This window comes from Parasteatoda tepidariorum, chromosome 8 (genome assembly GCF_982258835.1).
Source record: "Parasteatoda tepidariorum strain Cologne lab strain chromosome 8, Ptep-v5.0, whole genome shotgun sequence".
Taxonomy (NCBI): domain Eukaryota; kingdom Metazoa; phylum Arthropoda; class Arachnida; order Araneae; family Theridiidae; genus Parasteatoda; species Parasteatoda tepidariorum.
Window position 1 is genome coordinate 94,775,258 of NC_141762.1, and position 11,870 is coordinate 94,787,127.

The following is an 11,870-nucleotide window of genomic DNA, read 5'->3' on the forward strand; positions in this document are numbered from 1 at the left end:
TAAGTTTTAGGATTGACTAACTAGAGCAAAAACATAATTTTAGACTAAGTTTTCAACATTAAGTTTATTATAAATTTAAAATTCCAGTAATTTACGCTTTCTAAAAAAACTTTACTCTTATTTTTAAATCCTTTATTTAAAAAGTTATAGCAGTTTTTGTGCAAGGTGATGACTAGAGCCCGGATTTTGATGACCTAAAAAATCTCAACTAAAAAGTGCAAAAAATGCCCTTAAAAAGGGCAAAAAATGCCCTTAAAAAGGGCAAAAAATGCCCTTAAAAAGGGCAAAAAATGCCCTTAAAAAATGCAAAAATTGCTCAAAAAATGCCTTAAATAAAGTAAAAATATTGAATTAAAAATTTTTTTTGCTCTTTAAAATTATTATGAGTCATTTAAAAAATATAAAGCAATGCAATACTTGTTCTACGTTCATTAAAGTTTGAAAAATATGTTTTATATCCTAAAATAACAAAAAAAGGAAAATATATTGACACCAAAATATTTTTCTTTTGTAGAGAAACTTTGAGGGATGTAACAACTCCCATCTCATAATATTACTAAATATCAGAATTACATTGGATTATTAATTTTTTTGTTGTTGATAATTTGAAATGTAAACTAGCGTCTCTTGTCTGAAAGTAAATTTTCATTCCTGCAGAAGCTTCTTTCAACGTCTACTGATGTTATAGGTGTGTACTTGAAAAAGACGGTCTCACTTACTGACAATTTTTCTTCAATTTGAAAAGATTTTGCTTCACCTGTTAATATCCTATCGATTTTCTTCAATGTTTGGAAGCCAGTGTAACAATGAAAATTGATAAAAAATAATAAAAATTGGAAAAAATTAACCGAAAACTTTAAAAAATGCATTAAAATGCAAAATACGCCCCAAAATTTAAAGAAAAATGCCCTATAAATCTAAAAAAATGCTCTAAAAGACAAAAAATGTCCAAAAATTCAAAAAATGCAAAAAAATGCAAATGTCATCAAAATCCGGGCCTTAGTGATGACAGTGAATAGACTAGTGATTTTAAGTCTTTAAATGTTTTTATTATAAAATCAGATTTTTTTTACATTTTACACCACCTTAAACATGATATTACAAAATATCGTGCTTAATACTATGATATTTATAAGTACGTTGTTTTTAAAATAATTTTCTATATATATACACCGAAGAGCCATTACATTAAGTCCACCTTCCATCTATAACAATGGGCTCGCCCAGGTTTTCGTTTCTCTCGCCCAGGAACAATGTTTTCATGGGGCACATTAGGACCCATAATCTTCATAGAACAATCCCTGACGTCTGTAAGCTACTTGAACATACTTGCAGACCAGGTTCACCCATTCATGGTAACAGTTTTTCCTGCGGGGGGATGGTGTTTACCAACAGGATAATGCACCATGTCATAAGGGTCGAATCGTCATGGATTGGTTCGAGGAACATTCCAGTGACCTTCAAGTCATGTCTTGGCCCTCAAATTCACCTGACCTTAATCCAATAGAGCATTTGTGGTCCTACTAGGAAAACCGAATTCGTGCTGCCACGCTACCCCCTCGCAATGTGAGGGAATTGCAGGACTAGTTGGTGAGCGCTTGGTACCAGATACTTCAAACTACCTATCAGCACCTTTTGGAATCAAGGCCACGGCGGGTGCTAGCAGTTTTGAGGGCTAAAGGTGGTCCTACATATTATTAGCAGGGTGGTCATAATGTAATGGCTCTTCGGTGTATACAAAGTTTCCCGAGTGTTTATGATTATAGCACATATGTTTTGAACAACTGACTAAGAGAAAAAAGTCGAATTTATTTTTTTTGTGCTTGATTTTTCGTAAAGACAAGTGCAAAAACGTTTAAAAATTCGCTTTTTTTAACTACATTAATCCCTAACTCAGCAATATATGCACTTGTTGTCAAGATAGTATTTGATAACCATATAAATTAAATCTTCAAATGATTTTTTGATACAGGGGATAGATATTTTTACGAGGTTTAGAGTATATACAAAAAATGCCTTATTTTTTCCTGAAAATAGCCTTTTAAAAAAGCAAAATAATAATTTTTATAACAGGTTTTGTAGGTGTTTACACATTATAAAACAAATAAACTAGTTTTTTTAAAATTCTATGATAATATTTTTAGAAAAAACATCGTGAACACAACTATGATGATTGCTAAAAAATACGTGAAACTATAATCGCTTTTTTTTCAACGCATTTTATACCAAAATAGTTTTATAAGCTTTGGCACATTAAAAAATAAATAAACTAGTTTTTTAAAAGTTTATAAAAATATTTTTAAAAAAAAGGGTTGCGAAACTAGTCGGATACCATAAACACAACTATGGTGATTGCTAGAAAAAACGCGAAATACAATAGTTTTTCCTTCAATGCATTTTATACCAAAATAAGTAAATAATAAAATAAATAAATAATAAGTTAAATAAATAATAAAATAAATAAATAATGAAATAAATAAATAATAAAATAAATAAATAATAAATAAATAAGTAATAAAATAAATAAATAATAAAATAAATAAATAATAAAATAAATAAATAATAAAATAAATAAATAATAAAATAAATAAATAAAACAATAAATGATTGAATACAAATAATGTAACTCGACGGAAATTATGTCATTACCAAAACAATTCTCACAAATCAGCTGCATAAGCATTTTTGATGTTCTAATAGTTACAGCAAATATGAAATGAGCTTTGTTATCATTTCTGAAGATAAAATATTTTTAGTTTGAGATGGATACTTCTTTTGATAACAATCCGTTGCGAAGCAACATCACCTAAAGCGACTAGGATTTGATTGGAATCATTTCGATTTTATTTAGGATTGAGAAGATAAAAAATATGATTGCAAGAAGAAAGAAAACAAGTAATAAGCATTCAGTACACAAACATATCGTCTAAGTCGTTCAAATATAAATCCTACTGTAATAAACGCAAATAAAATGTTTTATTTCCGTGTACGGTGTATGCATTTCCAATTATATTTTAATGGGAGTGTTAGGTTTCACACAATAGTATATAGTAAAAAATTTGAAATGTTTGTAAAATTGTATATATTTTTTCAAAAAAAAGCAATGATGCTTATTACTATAGAATCACGAGGTAGCCATTCCGATATATCATTGCTTTTTTAAAATCTCTTGAGAAGAGACTCTTTCATCATAAATTTAGAAACATTCATCCTGAATTTAGAAGCATTAATCTTGAATTCATTTTGAATTTACAATCGTTCATCTTATATTTAGAAACATTCATCTTGAATAAATTTTGAATTTACAATCTCTCATCTTGAATTTAGAGACATTCATCTTGAATTCATTTTCACTTTGCAATCTTTCATCCTGAATTTAGAAACATTTATCTTGAATTCATTTTGAATTTACAATCTTTCATCTTATATTACTTCTTTAAGAAAAAAATTTTTTTTCCACAACAAGCCTTATTCCTTACCTTATCTTTAACCCTGTGCAATGCAATGTAGCCAATCAGGCAATACTAATTTAAAAAATGTTGCAAACCACAAGAAATGTAAAACTAATTGCTTTTAAACGTTTCATCGTATTAAATGCTTTATCAACGTTATTCCTTAAAACAAGAGTAGTCCCTTAAAATACACTGTCTATTTTAAAATTAATTCCTTAAACGCATTTATAGTTAATTCTTTTTTTCTGAGTGCCAATGGTGGCTATAGCTATCATAATTTTAAATTCCATGTAGAAATTTGCGAAGTAAAGAGCTTATTACTTTGTTTTGTTTTCTTGATATTGATTCTCTTCATTTATTTATTTTTAGACAAATTTTTTAATTTCATTTTTAAATTTCATTCCAATAAAAACGTAATTACTCTCAGCTGGATTAAACAGCTTTTTTTTCTTGGAGTATCTAAGATCTCAATTAATGTAATAGTTTTAAATTTCTTTATGAAATCACGAAAATTAAGTTGTTTTTCTAAACCTTTGAATGTAGTAAAAATATGGGATTCTTCAAGACTAATAAAAAAAAAATTTGTAGCATTACGAGTAAATTACAAAAAATACTTATTTTAATCTCGGGTGTAATGTTTCTTTAAACAATTTTAAAGTACAGCTATAAAGATTTCATACATCATTTACTGTAGACCAACAGAAATATTTTAAAATAAATTATCGTTTATCTATGGTTCCTCTCTTCATTTAGATTAATGAATTTAATAAACATTTTTGCAAAGAAAAAATTTCTTTCGAAAAGAATTACATCATTGCTATTAATACTTTATTAGTGCTTATCTTTCGAATCTATTAAAAGTAACGGTAACTGTTCTTGGTAGGAAATAATCTAATTTATTTAAAAGTAAGAAAATTTATCAGAAATACTTAGTTATTTTATGCACATTTTGTCACCGTTTAATAAAAGAAAACTAAATATTAACCTTAAACAACTGAAGCTGTTTGTAAGAAAAATGCTGTAGGAAATTATATTTTGATTAAATTCTTGTAAATTATCGTTAGCAATGCCTACATTATTTTGGATGAACATTAGGCTTACGAAAAAAAGTTGTTATACTCATTTATATACAGCGATGTCTTTATATCAGACGTATTTCGTATAATACACGATTTCCAAGTAGTTTATTTTTGAAAAAAGGTATTATATTATACACTTTTCTAATTGTTTAGGATTTAATGTAATAAAATTAAACGGTGCTTTTAGAAAAAGTATTAAAAAGATGTTGTAAGGAGAAACGTGTTTTAATATTTTTCTCATAACTTACTAATAGAAAGATCTATTTTATTTTTGATGATTAGTAAGTTTTTAATAATATGGAAAATTTATGACTGTTTATCTCGTATCATTTTATTTCAGTACTTTATAGTAAATAAAAAGGGTGTTAAAGGTAATTAAAAATCAAATATTTTACTGAAGTTCCATGTCAAAACTCTTCAAATATTTTATATAAAATTACTTTTTTAGATAACTAAATTGTAAATACTAGCTAGGTAATGTCATAAGTAAATACTATTACACAAAAATTATTCATTGTAGTATAAATTTAGTTTTTGAATAATAATTGTAATATTACGTCAACACTTGTTAATCATTAAACTTTTTAGTTATTTTTTTATGCGCACGTAAATTTGAAATTTTTTTTTTATTTATTACTTAAAAAGGCAATAATTAAGAAGCAAAAGAAAATATGTTTCGCCCACAGTTTTCAACCACTGAAAGGTAATTTAGAAGTTGCTTATAGATTAAGCACTGCTTATTGCCATAATGCTTTACATAACTTTGGCCAAAATGTCTCAAAAAATAATGCATAAATGGAACCACTAAAAGCGCACACTTACGTATGTTCAATAGCAAAGACTTTCAAAAAATACCTGTCATAATTTCATAATATTTCGACCCTTATTTATTGATTATTTATTGGTGTTTTACGAAACTACTTTGTCCAGAATTTTAAAAAAACAAACATCAATTTAACTCGAAGTTCAGCCCTAATTTCAAAGTAGGAGTACAGTGTGGCTGTGAATTAATATATGTACTTTATATATAGCTTATAATTATGAAAAATTGTCATACTCTTTCTGCAAATAAATTTGGGGATTTTTTTTCTATCTAGATGAAAAATTCTGAATATTTGAAATCGTTATGAGCTCAAACAATGCAACGATGGAGTAAGTATTCAAAATTTAAAAAAAATGGACCACTGATTCTTTTAATTTTCGGAAACCTGTTACGTTCTTTTGTTTCCCTTTTTTGTGCATCTTTACATTTTGCGGTATTTTTACAATTACGAATAGCATAGAAGAAGCTGCCTTTTAAAAAAAATAGATAAAATAAAAAAAAAACAAATACTTCTGAGCTCGATGCATCTCTGCGTTTTTTCATTGAATAGCAACAACTATGTGACATATGAATATATCAATATTGGTAACAATATCACTCAATAAAAAAAATTGCGATCGCCTTTCGAAGATCACAGGTTACCCATTGTCAAAATGGTTGTTGTCTATTTTTTTTCACCCTCTTTCTTTGTGATATTCATGTGAATTAGTATAGAAAACGATCCAGTTTGAACTGTAGGTTAGAGTTTCTGATTATTAATTAAAACAATAAAAACAAAAATATCGTTCAAATGAGGAAGTTCTCTTTTATTCACAACTCAAAAAGTATTTCTAGGATCTCTCTGATCCCATATCTCAAAAATAAACTCACTAACTTCATAACAAAATTAAAGTGAAAAAAAAAGAATTCTAAAAAAAATAATCAAACAGCAGCGATCGCCATGGTAACGCATGCAATGACGACGCATGCGCACTGTTAACTTGAACACAGTTGAAAAGTATGATGACGTCCAAATAAGGAGCGCATACCAAACTCAAAACAAAACCAATTTTGCCAATTGGTAATAAAAAAAGCCACCTTAAATGTCATGCTACTTAAATGCTACAGACGTGAAAGTAATTTTGAATGCATATTAACTGAAAATTTTTACTTTTAAATTTAAAATTGATTTGTTGAAAACTGACAAAGTTGTGTGACATTGGATCTCATTCTTACATGATCCAACACGTGCTTATTTCTGGAATGACTCGCATTATTCATTACAACGATAAGATGAAGCAATAGAACTTCGTGAGTTGAAAAAAATGACTCATGCTTAGCTTATTCTTCGAATGTAAAAATTTTCATGCTAATTTAACCTCACGAAACGCACGTAATTTCTCAATTAAAAAAAACGAAAGTTAATACTAATACAAGTTATTCTCTAAATTAAATTGTTTTCTTTTTTGAGACTTTCATTTATTCAATAAAATTTATAATCTCTATAAATGTTTAGCAAGTATTCGATCATTTAAAATAAATATAATAATTATATACTTATCAAATTATCAACACAGACTAAAAATGTTGAGCAAATTTCGTCAACGGAATTTTCTTTTTAGCGAATTCTTCAGCTGGGAACAATCGATTTCATTCTTTATAGACTTCACTGTATATTGATTTATACTGTTTTGAATTCAATCTTAGCACCCAAAGGACATCGTTATCCAATATCCTCGTCTTATGTGTCTCGACCAATAACGTTCCATTTACAGTATAGGTCTACCCAAACGATTTGTCTTAATCAGGTGGCTGATAATATATCACGATCAATCCGAGAATTTAATCTCGTTGCTTCTCTCGCAACAAAGTATTCATTTACTGTCGAATATAATTTATGCCTCCTTCGTCCACATTAATTTATAGAAAGTTTTTACGAACGTATGAGAAAAAAACCTATTGATTTTTTTTAAAAAAAAAGGAGTTTTCTGTTAAGCATGACAGCACAGCAACCTTTTACGGTCGGCTAATAAAATTGTTCTTAGTGATAACAACACTTATGTTCTTAACAGGCAAAAAGAAGAGTCAATAATTAACGTAAGAAATTTCACGGTAAGAAATTTATTGGGAAAAAAAAAGATTACATAACAGTTTATTTAATGGTTATTTTAACATATTCAAACAAAACTGTCAAATAACTAAGATGGTATTCAAACTGTTAACTAGTGTGGATCCTAGAACAGCTCGAACCATGGCGATTTTTTAAAATCTCGCCAAGCAAATTTTTGACATCTCACTGAACTAGGTTTCCGGAAGATATTTCGGAGAGATTATTTTAAACGTCCGATCACACCACCAAAATTCTTAAACCTGATTGGTTATTTGGCATGTATACGTACGTGAAAGTTTGATTTCGTTAGAAAAGAGGTTAAAGGGTTTATTTTTTCGCCATTTATGCTTTTGATCTCTTGCTGTTAGAATAATCGTTATAATTTCATTTTTTAACCGTTTTTTCATTTATTACAGTTATTTTTTCTTTTTTTTGTGTAATAAAGGTCGAAAATGGCAAGTGAATGGACGAGTGAGTTTTTAATTTTATTGAATACAAACGGTAAGCGAGTGATAATTGAATGGTGTATGATTGAAATTTTAATTTAATTAAAGGTAATTAATTTTTTATTTTATTAAAAAATATTTTAATAAATTTTTTAATAATTTAAATTGTTTTTTTTTAATAACCAAAAGCAACGCTGATCTCAATAATAATCACCAACTTGGCGAAATTTCAAAAAGTCGCCAAGAGGGGGGCTATTCTGCGATTTTACCGTTAACTGTGTGAAAAACCATTTATTAACTGCTTTCACCGGATACGGTTACTCAACCAGAATCTTATTGTACCAACCAGATTCACTTAATGAAGCCACCTAGTTCCCTGAAGATGTGTACATATTATATCCTAGAGGGCTAATATGTCAATCTCATGACTGACAGAACGAGGGTTCGAGTTACAGCTTGTACACCAGAATATTTTCCCCCATTCCCTTCGACACATAAATAGTTTCCAGTCTCCTGCATTCCCCAATTCGAAATTCAGGGTGATTGGATTACGAAACTCTCATGCACGCTTAGATGGCAACACCATAGCTGACAAATTATCTGCAATCGTCAGTTATATGCATTCTTTACGGTTTTGAAACCATGTTAATTGCAAATGGTTAAAAATGTTATAGTTTTGTATTCATGTTTTTTACCACCATACTAGTTGTAAACGGTAAAGGTAAAAAAAGTTCCTTGCCTTAAACTTAACGGTTAATTGAATAAGCAGGCTGCTGCAGGTCCTTTTACCATAATTTTAGAATGAAATTTCGAACAGTGTATAATGTGGTGAGTTTGAAATATTTTATAGGTTGTTTTTCAGATTGTTTCCTGTTAAATAATGTTTATTTTACACTTTGGTAAATATTTACATAATATTCCATATTATTTTCTGATTTTATTTATTAAATTTTTAAATTGGGGGGTTACATGATATAATTAAATTTTAATAAAAAATAAACATTTAATACTTTGTTTTATCACTTGCTGAAAAGATTAATTGATGAGTAAAAAACATGAGTGTGACATGCATGTATTCAAGGAAACATGACAAGCATACAGACTATCATCAAATATAAGAATCGTCACTTAATAGAACAATGTGTCACAATTAATTCTACGAATAATTCGTGTTGAAGGATTAAGATATTAACTAACTCAATTAACTAACATTTTTGTAAATAAGCAAATAAATAAATCAGCACAATTGTGAATAGGGGATAATCAGTGAACTGAAAACAGTATATAGTTTCAGATATCATCAAATACAAGAATCGTCACTTAATACTTATATTATGAACCATGTGTCACAATTGATTCTACGAATAACTCTTGCTGAAGGATTAAGTATAATCAACTCAATTAACTAGCGTTTTTGAGAATCAGCAAATAAGTGAATCAGCACAATTGTGAATAAGTGAATAATGTATCAGTTAACTGAAAACGGTTCATACTATTATGCTACACAACTTTAAATAAATTAATCTATAAAAAGAATTTTCTACGGCGTAAAATTTATTTTACTTCAGCATCATCTTCAAACAGAATCTCAATAAACTTCATGGGAAGCGAAGAGTTCCAAAAATATTTTAATAAGAAATTCCCATCGCTGCTGAGAAGAAATGATATTTTTAATCAGTTTCTCTGACAACAACAATAAACTATAAGTGATAATAAAAACATTGCTTCACTTAAGTTCAGAAAATAATTTGAAAAATGAGAACTTTCTTTGTAAATATCTGACACATGTAAAACAGCTCGCATGCGTCCGCTGTTTTAATTAATTTAGTTTCCTGCTATAGTGAGCTTTTAGAAGAGCGAGATGGTATAATATGCTAAAAATATAGCACTCAAGTAGGAAAACAAATTAGTTCAATATCTTTGAGAAAAAATGCGAAAAAGCAAAAGTTAAGCTCATTCATTGAATTTTTAAGAGAGCCTCTTTCTTTATTTTAGTATCAATTTTATCAGATGATGATAAGCAGATAAAATTTAAATTTTAGATATTCAAAATGTTTTAGTTTATATTTAATGAAAATTTAATGTATCGCATTAGTTCTGAAATTAAAAAAAATCCATATTTTCATATCTCTTTAACTGAATAAAATAGCTATTTTATTTTTAAATCAGGCAAATGATATTCAAAAATTTATAAATAAAAAACTCTTAAGTTTTTTTTTGCTTTAAAAAAAATTAAACTGAAGCGAATTGATATGACATGGCATACATTGTTTTCCTCCAGAGTTCCTGATTTTAGCTCAAAACCTTTTCAATAGATGCATCTGCCGATAGCAAACGTGAAAATGAAATTATAATAATGTTATTAAAAATCATATCATAACACGACACATAACGACATGAAATTATGTTGGAAAATATAGTTTTTTTTAGGAAAATATTATGAAATGACTCTCCTTTATTAAGAGACTTTGAAGAATTGCGACGGAAATTATTTTTCATTGTTATTGTCGCCATAAGCTGAAAGCGCGATATCAGTTGAAAAAGCTTTAAAATAAAACCAGTAGTTCTGGAATAAAACTTTTAAACCTTCTATGTATCATTATTTTTTTTTTAATCTCAACTGTTCAGCTGGTATAGATTTTGACAGAGTCAAGTCTTTATGAAACATCAAGTCAGTTTAACATCATCAGCAGTTTAACATCATCAGTTAGAAACATCAGTTTAGGGAATACCGGGCAATAGACCATGACTCTTAGGCTTATGAAAACATCAGTGTAGGAATTGCCGGACTTGTATAAATAACTTTGAGTAGAATATTTTACAAAACCTTTTAATAAAGAGTCTCATACAATTTATTAAATGGTACTCAAAAGTACAGAAATATACGGTCTTAATTATTTTAGCATGCTCATTAAAAGGGCTGAAAACATTAATTCATTATACATCATAAAGTTGATAGTATTAATATACATAATTATTATGCGGTGTTCCTAATGACCTCCCTTAAAATAAAATTGAAAATGTAAGTGTACAAGTAGCCAAAAACGAAAAAACGTTGACAAAATCTGAAATAATCTATTAAAGGATGTGGTACTAGAAACTTCCAACTTAGTGTAATTACTTGTTATAATTTGAAGTTGATTCTAATAATTCCACTTCTACATATCCACCAGCGAGAAGATTTTGAGGTTTTTAATCTCGCCAACCTTATTAACAAATCTCCAGATTTTTAAAGCAATTATGCTCTTTAATTGCTTAAACATTAATTATGTGAATATTAATGTGTATATTTTTTTGTCTTCATTTTGGGCAAGTGAACTGAAAGTGCATGCTACAGGTATTGTTTACAGAATATACTGCAGGAATATTATTATATACTGTTTTTTCCCTGTAAAAAATATGCAGTACTACTTAGTAAAAACTCGTAAAATTACGTGTTATTTCCAGTAAGTAACGAATCGAGCTTCCATACACAATTTAAAAGGTATAGTTCAATATTTTATTTTTATTTTATAACCAACGGTGAATAGCTGACCCGATTTTGGGTTTACGACTACTAATGTTCAACTCCGTAGCCTCGTAATTTTGAACTAATCCAGAAGACAAGGAAACTCCTGAATTAGTATCCCTAGAGGTATGGTTTGTAATGGGAACATGGAAGACTTTGTGACTCGACTGATTTAACGTGCATCAGTCATCTTTTACAACACGGGGAGTCTTCGGCGACTGGGATTGAACTCGCGACCTCTTGGACATGGGCCCAGTGCACTACAAATCAGGCTATTCCGGTCAATAGTTAAATATCTTATTTTATAGCTGTCATTGAACAGCCAACCCAATTTTTTAGGTTTATGACTACAAATGTTCAATTCCGTAGTCATGTAATTTTGAACACAATGCAGAAGACAAGGGAACTCCTGAATTATGTATTGGAAGAAATTTGCGTTCGTGGAGGACTTTTTGATGGAAGTAACCCGCATC